This window comes from Excalfactoria chinensis, chromosome Z (genome assembly GCF_039878825.1).
Source record: "Excalfactoria chinensis isolate bCotChi1 chromosome Z, bCotChi1.hap2, whole genome shotgun sequence".
NCBI classification, from domain to species: Eukaryota; Metazoa; Chordata; class Aves; order Galliformes; family Phasianidae; genus Excalfactoria; species Excalfactoria chinensis.
The window spans coordinates 53410878-53424916 of NC_092857.1; the positions used below are offsets into that span (position 1 = coordinate 53410878).

The 14039-nt window shown below is 39.2% G+C and overlaps 1 long non-coding RNA gene across 1 annotated transcript in view; it reads right to left on the reverse strand.

Moving 5' to 3' along the window:
• Positions 1-10920: 10920 nt before the first annotated feature.
• The window catches only part of LOC140264000 (uncharacterized), a 35001-nt gene continuing 31882 nt past the window's right edge, over positions 10921-14039 (reverse strand). Inside the window, exons 3-4 of the long non-coding RNA XR_011905984.1 lie at positions 12441-12624; positions 10921-11045 (exon numbers count right to left, since the gene is read on the reverse strand). This is a non-coding gene — a long non-coding RNA (uncharacterized lncRNA). The remainder of the gene's footprint in view (positions 11046-12440; positions 12625-14039) is intronic.

Below are 14039 nucleotides of genomic sequence, written 5' to 3' on the forward strand. Positions count from 1 at the left end.
CTTGTACATGCATGCGTAGAACTGTTAGAGATTTTACAAGATACATGGGAACGTGCTCCTGCTTATCAGAGGAGAGGAGCGAGCCCGACATTAGAAAAAAAAACACCCTCTAGCTGAGACCTTGCCTGCCAAGTTTCAGCTGCGTATGCTCTGAAGCACACACTCCCACGTCCCGCACTGAGAGGTGAATGCACTCTTTAATTTAGAGTGAAGATTTAGGATCAAATTCTGCTTTCATTTACATCATTAAAATCCTAATGAGGCTGTAAATCAGGGTAAGAATATGGTTGAGGTCGGCGGGGTTGGATGGATTTAAATGAGTGTAGAATTTGTCCATTTTAGGCGGAAATATAAACCAAAGACTAGCCAAAAAAAGAGCACTGGAAGAAAGATAGATGCTGAAAGAAAAAAAAACATAATTCACATCCATGTTAAAATCTGAAGCTCATAAGGAGTACGTTATGTCTACAAAAGTCAGGAACACAAATTTTAGATAAAATGCCCTCGATAAGGTAATTAAAAATGCACTTTTATACCGAGGTTGACAATTTTCTTTAATAAAACTGCCACTGCATTTCCCAACTTGCTGCATATCCCAAAATATACCAGCCCAACTGCATTGTATACGATTTTCTTGTAGTTAGCAGGCTTCAGTGTTTCAGGTATTAACACAGCGTGGGGCGCCATGGCTGCAATATAACACATGCATTATATTCACTCAGAGCTTTGGTTATGCACAGACAGAAAATTTGTTCTTGAACCATAGATGGGAGTATTTTTAGTTTTGCCAAGGCGCAGCCTGAACTGACTGCCTGACATCCTCCTGAGCAGTGCATTCCTAGGGTGGTGCTGTGCACCAAAGCAGCTGCCATTTCCTGAGCTGATGTTGACATGGCAGGTCACCCGTGGGGTTGACTGTATTCCGCCTCTTTTTTTTTTCCAGTCTTTCTCTTTTTTCCTGGCTCTCCTTTATTTCATGATTAACAGATTTCCATTATATTTTAAGTCTCAATTAATGCTGCTTTATGGTGTTTCGGCGCAGGAGAGCAGAGCTGGGAGGCTGGAAGCGTACCCCGTCCTGTATGTCCTGTCCAGGTCACTGGTTTCAGTGGCAGCCTCCACTAAGCACAGCTCAAGGAGTCAGCTTCTGAGTTGAGCTGTAGCCAACTTATTTTTGTATTCCTTAAAAAGGCATGCAGTACTTGCCAGGAAACACAAGAAAATAAAATGAGTCACTAAAACAGTAGTTGTTTTTATTGGAAATTATTAAAACAAATAGTAATGTTACCATACTTAAACTTCATTATTAACATTTCTAGAGCAAAATGATTTCTGATAATGAGTAGAGGCACAACGTCAAGAGCCATTTTGTCTTACAAATAATATTAATATGAGCTGATGCAAGTAGTGAGATTGCCTAATATAATTTTGCTGACACAAGACATGTAATGAGAATCTATGGAATATGGCATATAAACCCATTGTTTAGTGTGCAAAACTCACGTCTTCAAACTGCACAACAGCAAATCTATGATTTAATTGTGAAGCTCTTCCCTTACAGGCAGCATTAATTCCATGTGCCACTGATGTTAATTATGTTTATATTAGAGAGACATACAAACACGATTATTCTTTCTTTCCTAAAAGGTGAAGGGAGAGATCTTAAAAAGCAAGACAAAATTCTTGGTGAGATTTCAAACCCACAGGAGAATTTGCAGGCAAAGAATTGCACCTAAACAGACTTGAAAACTGAAATTCTTACTTTTTTTTTTCTCCCTCCCCTGTTACAGACATTGTGATCACAGTCCAGGATTCTCCTTATTGTTGTTTCTTTAGACAGTGGTATCTCTTTTCTTGCATGTTTTGATCCATCTAACAAAATCACACCGCATCCTAACACTGAAACACAGACTTTAAGGTTGGCTTATGCAAAGGGCAGTATCTAAGGGAATGAAAATGTCAACGGATTTAAATTATATTGTTGAAATTACTTAGTACCTGGAATTCTTGAGCTTCACACGGGTGATCTTCAACGCCCTTTCTGTTGTTGCTATTTAACCCAGCAGGTCGTAGTTAGTAAGTGTAAAACTATGTGTGCCTAGGCATATTTTCTAATTTGATGATTGCACAAAAAAGCATACATTACAGTAAATCTTATAATTAGATTCCTAGTGAAAACATTTCCATTTCAGGGTCTAGAATATATTTTCCGTGACATTTCTGAAATATTTGCTTGCAATGTGCTGTTTCTACAAACAATCCCAACAGCAAACCTATTAGTTAAAATATTCACAAAAAGTAAACAAAAGGCGCATGAACAGAGCCAAACCAAATTCAGCTTTCTGTCTTGGTAAACACTCGGGGAGAGCGTTTTTAAAAGCTTGTTTCTCGCTCTAACTTGGAGTCCCGCTGTGATAGGCATCAAATCTTTCTAAATCATCTAAATACATTATTTACAGAATTACAAATCAGAGAAATGTACGTTTGCTTCCAAAGAACAGCAGAAGAACTGTTGTAAATATGAAATTATTAAGGTGGCAAAGTCAAGCACTCAGTGGGTAGGAAGAGGTGATGCAACCCTTAACCGGGGACCTCGGCTGCTCCCCGCACACATGTTGATGCAGTCTTGCAGAACATGTAGTTATGCTACCCTTTTGAAAGAATACCTGCAAATTTAGTTCACAGAGCAGATTTAAATGCTATGGGGTATTTATTCGACCTCATTTTTCGGTATGGCCACAGCTTAAGACGTAGTACAGAATACTTTGGGCCCTGTCGTGAAAAAAAGAAATGCTAACTTTCTCATTGGTTTTCCTGTGACTTTTATGTTGTTGTAACATCTGGAGGCACAATTATTAATCGTGTTGATCACTGTATTTCCGAAAGAAGTATGAAAGCAAAAAAGATGCAAACTAAGACAAATAGAAATTTAATGTGTTTTGATGCGACATTTGAGAATGTCCATGTAATTCTTACTGTCATTTGAATTATTCTCTGTTTCTGTTGCCATTAAGAGCTCTCCCTAGCTGTCCGACTGGTACCCGAATCCATACTATCCACTTTCAGTGCTAACCCAGTTTTAGATGCTTTCTATACTGGAGGCGCACACTACAGAGGCCCATGAAGTTTCCCTGTTAATCAGCTATCTCAGATGATCTGGGAATATCTGGAAATGCACCCATCATATTAACAGTGTCAACTGGGCTTTGGCCCTGCCAAGACCTATAGTCTAAGTATTCCTCCACTTAACCACATTTGTAAGTTTGGCACGCTGGCAGACGTCACATCTGGACAAACCTGTGGTCAGAATCACAGCAAACTTTTGGTCACCAACTTACAATAACCTGAAACGTATGGAAGACAGTAAGGAGATGGTAATGATGCAGACTAGAATTTGACATGAAAGAAACTGCTAAAACTTCTCATGAGCAACGTCATTTGGTGCTGAAAGACCTCAATACTCAGGGACTTTCACGTCTGAGGGATGACACCTCTAATAGCAGATTGCCTCCTAGTGCCATGCGAAGGTAATGACTGAGGAGGCAAAATACCAAATCACCTCCACCCACTCAGGTGTTTTCTCACAAGTCCCCCGTTTAATTTAAGAGTAAATTTCATATCATTAAATTCAATGTCCACTTTTATGAGTAGGTCACCATTTTCAAATAAAGAGGAAAAATTATGTTGGATCTGCTAAATGTATATATATATATACACACACACATATATACATATACATACATATGTATGTATATTATTCACCACAAAAAAAAAGGGGGGGGGGGGGGGGGTTGTTAATTATTTCTATCATGACTTATAGATACCCTTTGTTACATGAAGTTTGTACCAGGTGCATTTTTACCACTTAAAAGTTTACTTCAGCTCATTCAACCATTTAACTTATAGTGTAATGAACCCTTCATCTCTCTTTACTATGATGTATATGATGAGAAAAAAAGATAAGAAAATATTTGTCCTAGGTCCTTTCATTTTCTTTGAGCCTAAAGATGCCTTTTGGAAGCACAGCTCCTCCATCTTCTTTCCAGAAATGACATACATAATCTATACTTCTCTGTGCTTGCTTGGCAGGAGTAAAACAATTTTTTTATCTCCCACCCTTCAGATCCTTCACTAAGAACAGTCAAGTGAATTTCACACCTCACACAATTGCAAAGAAATTACAGGCACATTGAGAACACTTCACTCAATTTGCTTCCAGGATAATGTATTTTTGGTTGAGAAGTAAAATTTACAGTATATAAGCCCTCTCTTTGCAAATGAAATGTAGCAGCATGAGGGAACGTTATATACATAAGAGAATATGATGTGAGTACTATTTTTATCTGATATTATATGGCTTGCTCCAAAAGTAGTGCCTTCCATCTTATGATGTCAGCCTACAGCATCAGAAGCAGATGCTGGTGGAATGGCAGTAGAAGGTGAACCTTCCCATTACATGTTGTTGCCATGTGACAGATTGCAGCAGAGGGGCAGTCTGGCAAAAAGGTGTCTAACATGGAAGTGCTTTTGAAGCAAAGGTGTGTCACTGAATTTCTCCATGAGGAAAAAAATAGCGCCTACTGACATTCATTGGTGCTTGCTGAATGTTTAAGAAAGCCAACCAGTGTCTGTGAGCACAGTCTGGTGGTGACTGGCGTGTTCCAGCAGCAGTGACAGTGGTAGGGGGTCACCTCCACTGGGTCGGATTGTTGCAAGTGCAGCATGCAGGCTCTGGTATATTGGTGGTTGAAACTTACAGCTGATGTTAGTGACTGTTAAAAAACAGATTTGTAGCTGAAAATTTGCTCTGTCAAATGATGTTATTGTGCTCCTTGTATCCTCTGTAGTTTCCATGGGAATAAACAGGAGGTATTACTTTTGGAACAGCCTACATACAATAGGGAACTTAAATGTATGTCTGACAAAATGTCAGAGAGTAAAAAGAGTTCATTGTGGTATTTGGCAGCTGCTGCCATAGACAAAGAAGATGGAATTGCTACCAACTGGAAAATCATGTAGGGAACCAGTGTGGACATGCACACACATAAAAGGGGCGCAAGGCAAGTAATGTTCTACCTATCCCTTACTTGGGTTTACACAAGGATCCCTGCAGTGGGTGCAGTCTTCATGTGCCCTCAGTGAGGAGTAAGCCACAGTGAGCATCAAGGTACATGTTGCATGCCTAGATGGCAGAACCTGCTCTGCTCTCACAGCCCTCCTGAGCAAGGAGCAGGAAGGAGCCCTGAGGAAAGAAAAGGCAGGAATGTTAAAGACTAAAAAACTCACTGAACTTGCTTGCATAAGTGATGTGGGTTGCCTGCCTCATTCCAGTCCATGTACCTTTTGTGGTACCTCACTGTTGGTGCCTTGCTACTTCTTGCACAAGCAGCTGTGAAAAAGCTATGGGGTGAATGCCACAAATAAAGAATGGATTTCAGTGTCAAAAAAAATTCTCTCAGATCAGATCCCCAGCAGATTAGCTCCCTTTGCCTCAGAACCATGAACAGTGCAACAAGAAATGGGAACCATGAGTATCCAAGGGAATTAATGTTTATCTTCAGAAGGTCAAAACCAATCACAGTTTCAGTTTTCAGCTAAATATGAGTGCAGAGTTCCCAAAGTTCAGCTCTTTAAAAAGTCTATAATAAAACTGTCTAGAAGAAGAAGTTTGACTTGCTCCCACAGGATTCATTATTTCCCAAATAAATGTAACACATTTTTCTATGTTTGTATTGTAACTTCATGAGTTTCAACCATATATTTGAAATACAGTAATATTTAATAACAGTTCGTGACAGGGTTCTTTTTAAAATGTACAATAGTTATAGCATTCAGACGTATTACAGACTTCATTTGAATGAGAAATATTGTTCAGGTTTATGATTCACTTGCATTACTGAAATTGTATTTTACTGTCATTATCAAAATTATATTATTTAAGTACTGCACAATTCTAATGCCAAATTATCTTTTCACTGAAAAATTCTGTGTGGTCAATTACAGCGTATTAAGATCCCAAACACCATTTTCATATTACATTACAAACATTTTTGTGCATTGTTTTTAGCCATAGCTTTTCTGTTTAATCAGATAAACCTCACAGTTGAGATTTACAAAACTCGTCCGAACTGGGAAGAATATATAAGAGATAATGATACTGGGATCTGTTATGCTAAATATACATGCTCACCATTTGTGTTCTGTTATCCCTGTTTTTATGTATATATTTTTGATATTTTTTCAGGACTGGGATATTGCAGGGATTTTGGTATTCATGCATCAGGTCATGCTATTAGGGTGACAGCGGCTGAAAGCGAGGAAAGGCAGTAAAGAGCTGCTGTCTGTAGAGTTGTATTTTCCAGCAGACATGTTGCTGCTTACTCTGTGAGGGCTCAATACAGCAAAAGGTGCTGGGCCTAGAAAAGGGGATTGCTTTATTTGCTTGAATTCATGGGTGGCTCCTAGTGCTCTGGGTCAGTTATTAATGAGGGAAAGAAGGTTAATGGAAATGAGAGATGTTGACAGTCCAACATCCATCTTTGTGTGAAACCCATATGATACCAGATAAAAATAGTACTCACATCATGCTGATTAAAAAGCCAGATGCTTTTCAAACATGCCTGAATTTAACAGGACAATTTTTCATATATGACACAGAAGAGCGTAGCTACAGAAAATAAACAAAACAAAACAAAAAACCCACAAAAACAAAATTATACACAAATTATAGCAAATTTCACTTGTTATAAATAAAAGCTAATCTAATCAAAGCTGATTTTGTTTCTAAACAACCCGGAGTTGCCACTCTCATAAAGGATATCCAGGCTGCAGAGGTGAGCTTCATCCCTGCTCCCTTGCCAGGCAGTTGTGCATGCAATCACAGTGCTTGGACTTCCAGGAAGAGCTTTTCTCCCCATCTTTCAACTTTGTGTCTAATGCACATTACTGAAAGAACTGCACCATGCTGCCAGGGAAGGACCAGGTTAAATGCCAGGAAACTGGGTGGGAGAAACATTGGTAGAAAGTACACTACAAGACTCATCTCTTTGAATGGGCAGTCAAGGGTGCATCCGCATCAGTGCACTGCAGGAAAGATGCACAGAACAACTATGTTTGTCATATTGCTGATGATCCAATGTCCACATGATATTTGGGGGACATTTCACATAAGACTAACTCATGTGTGATCCCACAAGCTTTACTGGTCTATTGAAACAAGTTGAGCAGGATCCTAGTTTATGTCTTTTCACAAAATTATGGAATCACTAGTTCTGGAGAAGACCTCTAAGTCCAACTGTCAACTCATACCCACCATGCCCACTAGATCATGCCCCTCAGTGTCTCATTTACCTTGTTCCTGAAACCCCTCAGGGACAGTGACTCTACCACCCCTCTGCACAGCCTGTTCCAACATCTGACCACTTAGTTTCTGAGAAGAAATTTTTTCCTGAGATCCAACTTGGGTTAACTTAGTCTGAAAGGAGTCCAATCTGCATGCTTCATGATACAAACAAAAGAACAGTAACTTAGGATAATTAGTAGATGCACTCCAAGAGCAAACCAATTTGAACTGAAACAGATAATGAAGATACATCACTCTTCAAGCCATTCTTTAGCACTATTTTACCTCTTAGTTTTCTGTGCTACTTCATGTCTGAAAAAGAGAGATGGGCTGGAATGAAGAAGTGACATTCTTCAGTTGATGAGTAAATGCCTCCTGAAAATATTCATTCTGAACAGAACATTCCTAGGGAAATGCATAACTGCAAAAGCAATGGGTTGTTTTCTTTTATCCTGAGAAAGAAATAGGTCTGAATGGTCACCTGAGAGCTGAACCTCCATTTGCCATACACCCGCATCACAGTGGAGTGGGGAGGGCAAATAGGAACAGTAATGATGGACAAAGAGCATGCAATAGTTTCACATTTTTCATCTTCATAAATGTGATTTCTGTGCATTTGCTGAGAAATGAATATAACTAATAGCCAAGAAAATGCACACGTAAATCTACAAAGAATAATTAGTAGTATGCAATAGAAAACCTGCAAAATCTAGGATTTAGATTAAAAAAAAAAAGTTAAATAGTTATTTGCTAGGGTTACTTGCACATCCTTAAAGCTCTCACTGGCAGAACTGTGTCATTGCAAGGGAGTCCCACGTATCTATGCGAGAAGAATTAATTCTGTTTCTTCGGTACAGAGTAGGGAAGCACCCTGTAGCAGGACTGGGAATGTACTTGTGATGCACTACATAGTGCCCATACACTCTCTCTTTTCATTAGTATTCCTAATTTTATTTATTATCAGTGTTATTGTTAGCATGACTGTATTAAAATAAAATCCCTACCACAGAGCGCCCATTTCTGTAGGAAGGCTGAAAAAATGAGGGCGCTTGTTCCAAAAACTTTACAAACTGGCAATGGTACAACAACCAGTGAGACAGGGGGCTCGGTGGTGCTCTGTATTGATGCACTCAGGTTTCAGCCCCTTAGCTGTAAGTACCACACTAATCAGCTTGCCCTGGGAGTGTCCCATCATAGTGTTCTTTTAATTAGAGACTGGATAGGGGAGAAGGGGCTTTTCTACACTTTTCTCTGGAGCATCAGAGAGCAAATCCCTGATCTTAACATTTTAAGCTAGCAGAATAAGTGTGACAAAAGTTGTTTGTGTGAAGATCACTGGAGATACATGATATCTTAATTTTAAACAAAATGCAATCTCTTAAAACAAGTTTAGAGTGAACTATGTAGAAAATAACCCACCTTTAATGTACATTAAAAGTATTTAACTTTTGGTAATTTAGGACACGGTGCAGTGCAACCATCCAAAAAGCTCAAATTGTACATAATAAATGATTATTGAGAAAGAAGTATCACGTTATCCTTCTTGTGAGCAGAAAATTATAAAGCTATTCTAAACCACAGATGTTGAGTTCTTCATCAAAGAAATTACTTACAATAATTTTAATACAAATTTTTATATAGCTGTGAGGATGTACGCCTGATAGATGATAAAATATTTTTATAAGATCAAATGTTATTTAAAAATTCATACTACTGTATGTCTTGAAATTATACTGACAAATCTTTTCATTTTTCTCTGCCCTTCAGTACGGCCATAGGCTTAATACTGCAGTCTTTACAAGCAAGAATGCCACGCGTGGATAGCCTATATGATGACATAATGGGGGGCTGCAACAGCAGCCTCCAAACAGCAAAGATCACATTGAGCTCTTGCTTCCTTAATCGAAGCCAGTGTGAGTTTTGCTTGACTAAGAGGGTTAGGGCTGGGTCCCTTAAAAAAAAAAAAAAAAAAAGAAGAAGAAGAAGATAATGAGATATAACTAGGAGTAATGGGGTGATATGAAGACATGGAAAATGTAGGTTGAATATCATTAAAATCTTCCTGACAGTGAGCTCTATTATCCCAGTGAATAATCTCATTGACTTCAATGGGAGAAATGCCAGGGTAAGATCTGAGTAAAGGCTGGAGAAGCCTTGGTCCTGATCCAAAGCCCACTGACATCACCAGAGATACTTCCACCAACTTCAGCCAGCTTTGGATGGGGCCCAAGGTGAACAGTGCAGGTATATTTGCCTGAACCCGCATAACTCCCTACACTTTATAATTGTTGCAAACAGTTCTGAGACACACCCAAATATGGGCATCACATGACATTATTGGTTCATTTAAACATAGCTTAATGGTCATCTTCCATGAAGCGTAAGTGTAAAGAAGTTGCTAAAGTCCATTGCACAACCAGGCGATCCACACAATAGATGCCACTGTGTAGAACGCAGGTACACAGTAAGGTTGTACTGCACTGCCAACTTATATGCTTAAAGCGAAGCAGGCAGTGGAGGCTGGGGGGAATCAGAAATCTCTCGTTCTTGCTTTTCTGTCTACAAATGCAGTGGGTAAAGAAGTAGGGAAGCTAAGCACAGGGAAGGACCCCGGGGCACGGTGCCAGGGATACTGGCAGAGCAGTGCACAGGAAAAGTCAAGAAACAGTCTTTTTTTTTCCATCTGTCTTGTGTACACACTTGGTAAATAAACGGGGTTATGTTGGAGTTTCCAGCTCCCACATCCGTTTCCCTCCTCATAGGCAAATCTCGCAGGATTACAAACTTTAGCCACTACCTGATTCGAGAAAGGCAGCAGACTAAATATTTGTGGCTTATGGCTCTACGCGTATAATTTGTTTGTGGACACCACAGAAAAAAAATAAAATAAAATACATTTTAATGATGACTCTCACTGAACATCAGTAAAGTGTCGCAAATACTGACAATTAAAAATTAGATTTTGCAACAGCAAACGTGCTTTTGTCCTTCCGCGAATTCCCTGCACCTGGGTATTTTTCCCAGCACCTCATACTGCTCTCCAGCCTATCCGTATGTTTCTACCCTCTGCAGCAGACTGGCAATTACTTACTTGAAGGTTTCTGTTTCTCAGTAATGTTTCTATTAGCTCATTGCTTGAGTCATTGATGGGAGAGGGGAAAGGAAGCAAGGAAGAAGGCCTAAAGCTCATCAATTTTTTATTCATTAATACATATACCACAGTCAATGAGAAGGAGCTGTAGAGATCTGCAGCACTCATATGAGACTAATATAACCAGATTAAATAAAACCGCTGCATTTGCTCAGGTAAATTTATTAAAACCTCAGAATCAGTATGGGAAAAAATGAACATATAACTTCTTAAATTTTAACTTGCATCACTTAGTGGGCTGTAACAGATTTGGAAACACTTTGCAGTAGCTCCCGTATGTTGCTCTGGTTACTCTAACATTTTGTGATTATATTAGTTTAACCCAAAGGAAAATAACTAGAGAAAAAAAAAACAAACCAAACCAAAGCAAAATGAAACAGGCATCTGAAGACAAATTGTCCTGCCTACCCTCATCTCTCCCACAGTACCTTAATGTAGTTCAGTTCCACAGGTCATAGGAAATACGTGGGCTGTCTTCCTTTGAAGCAGTACCTCTGTGAACATTCATTTCCAGATGAAGCATCCTGTATTTCTGGTCTGTCCAATTTCATCCTGGAAAAGTCCAGTGATGAAGATGTGATCATAGAATCATAAAATAATAGAATGGCCTGGGTTGAAAAGGACCACAAAGATCATCCAGTTCCAACCCCTCTGCTATGTGCAGGGTCACCAACCACCAGACCAGGCTGCCCAGAGCCACATCCAGCCTGGCCTTGAATGCCACCAAGGATGGGGCATGCACAGCCTCATTGGGCAACCTGTTCCAGTGCGTAACCATCCTCTGGGTGAAAAACTTCCTCCTAATGCCTAACCTAAACCTCCCCTGTCTCAGTTTAAGACCATATCCCCTTGTCCTTTCACTGTTCACCCTTGTAAACAGTCTTTCCCCTTTTTAATCTGACAGACAATGAAAGGATGGATTACCATTCTTGAGGCTACTTTTGAGGCATATGAAGTCTCTAACTGCATTTCTCTCTATCTTCTTCTGTGCAGAGTACACAGACCCATTTCCTTTACCCTTTCTTCACAGATGGTATTTCCTAGACCTCATTCTCACTACTCTTTATTCCTTCTACATAGTCATCAAGTGGTGGAGCACTGCGCATCTTACAGAAGACCCTTCGAGACACACATCCATTAACGATGCCTGCCTCCTTCTGAATCAGTCTGAGGATTTCAAGCCTCCTGAACTTCATTTTACTACATCTTTATTTCTTCCTGCAGCACAACATCTGTCCTTACTCTGTGTAACTGTGTTACTGCCTGTAAGTGAAATTTTGCAGCCATCCTTGTTCTTCAGACCTTTTTTTTTTTTTTTTTTTTTTTTTTTTTTCAGGAATTTTAAACAAAATTTAGAATTATAACTTCGTCCTTGAACACGGCTGCAGCTGCCCTACATTTGCTGTTCTCTTCAGATTCAAAAACATTTTCTATTCTGTCATTTGAGTAATCACTGAGACTGTTGCGTAGCATTAGACCAGAAAAGGCCCTTGTGAAAACCCATACAATTGGTATCCCTGATTTGATAAAGAACCTCTGATACCTCTTCTCTAAAAAGACACTTTTGTAAGCTGTTTACCAAATAACAGCAGTTTCGTGTAGCCATGTTTACATTTGGGAATTATATGACACAGTGACAAAAACTCACCAAAATACCACAATATCTATTGCTTCTTCCTTCTTTTGATGCCCATTACTTGGACATGGAAGAAAATTAGATTGGTTTGACATGATTTGTTCTTGACAAATTCATGTTGTTTGCTACTTTTTTCTTTGTTATCTTTTACCCATAAGTAGTTGACTGAATCCAAGGCTTCCAAGACTGAGTTTACAATGGCTGAACTTTGGGAATTTTTGCTTCACTTATCTCCCCCTTACCAGTAGTTCAGAACCTTAGCCATCCATCATGGGCTTTCAGGGGTAACTAGCAGTAATGCTGCTACTTACCATGGCTTGATCTCCATGTAATACTTAGCCTGAATTGCGTGAGGCGCAGACCATTTGGGTGCATCTCATGGTGTTAAGGTCTCTATTATTTTCTCCTCTGCCAAATGTAGTCTCAGTTCTTAACTCCATATTTGGTATTAATTACTTGTGCTGTATAGTCATGGGCTTTGTTGTTGTCTTTCAGCTGGAAACAAAAAAGCATTGGCCTTTTTAGTATCAATATCTTCTCTCTTTTGATAAGCTGGCTGATTTTCTCCTTGATTTTCTTCCCTTCCACTAAAATATTTTTAGAATAGATTCCTGCTACACTTTGTGTTCTTCATTAGCTGCCTTATTTGATTGTTTGTTTGGTTTTTTGCTCCTTTTAATTCACTTCCATGTCTTTATATTTTTGTATGTATATTGACACACACACATATGTAACTGTAAATGTCCCTGTTCATTGCAGGGGAGTTGGATTAAATGACTTTTAAAGGTCCCTTCCAACTCAAATGATTTTATGATTATATGAACTCATGATTTAGCTAAATTTGTTTCTCGATATACTTCCACACTGGAAGAGTCTATGGTTCTGCCTTTAGAATATTTTTTAAAACGAACTGCCAGATTTGTGGGATATCTCAGACTTATTTCTTATAAAGTCTTCCCAATTCAGTGAATTTATTAAACAAATTGTTCTTTAAATCTGTTAGTTTTGGGTGTTTTTCCTGGCTAGAGGACATTTAATGGTCAGCCTCACCCAATGTGCCTCACACCTTCATGTTCTCAACCAGTTCCAGCTGCATGGCTTGAAAAAAATCCACAACTGCTTAACAGCTTCTTCCCTTTCCTTTCTTTCCTCCGAGCTGTGTAAAATTATTTAAAATACATTACATTTCTAGAATTTGCTTGTCTCCTACTTTTCTGGTTTCCTACCACATGTCCAGAGGAGTTAAATTTCTGCATTTCACCAAGCCTGATGCCTTCAAAGAATTTCATCAGCTTTCAAAAACTTCACTCACTTAATCTTCATGGTTCAGCGGCATACAAAGGCCTTCACTGTGACAATGCCCTCATTTTTTCCCTGCTACTTTTACCCACAGACTTATAACCCATCTCTCTTGTTTCTCACCCTGGGCCTTAGAACAAGAGTTGTACGATCCAGAAGTGCAATAAAACACTACCTCTCTTTTGCCCTCCCTACCCTTACTGAGCAAGTTATACTCTTGCATATTAATATTCTAGTCATGTAAATTACTTGAACAAGTGCCTGCTATGCCAATTAACTTGCAGTTTTGAGCACGCACTGAGACTTTCAGAGCTTCCTGTTAATCCCCGCACTTTTTGCTGTTCCGAATTCTAAGGTACTGAGTAGAGGGCTGCATTCTCCTTCTCGAGTCTCCTATGAATCCATCAGGAATATCCATACCTATTCTACTTCCACACCTTTTAGCTGAACGTTTTTTTTCTAACACATGGACTCTTGTTAGAAATTCTCGTGATTTCTGATATAATGTCCACATAACTGAGGTTGCAAGCCTATGCTATCACAGCTAACAAATTGTGACATTCTTTAAAGAATTTTCCTCCTCTTCTGCTAATCTGCAGGTGGCCTAAAGC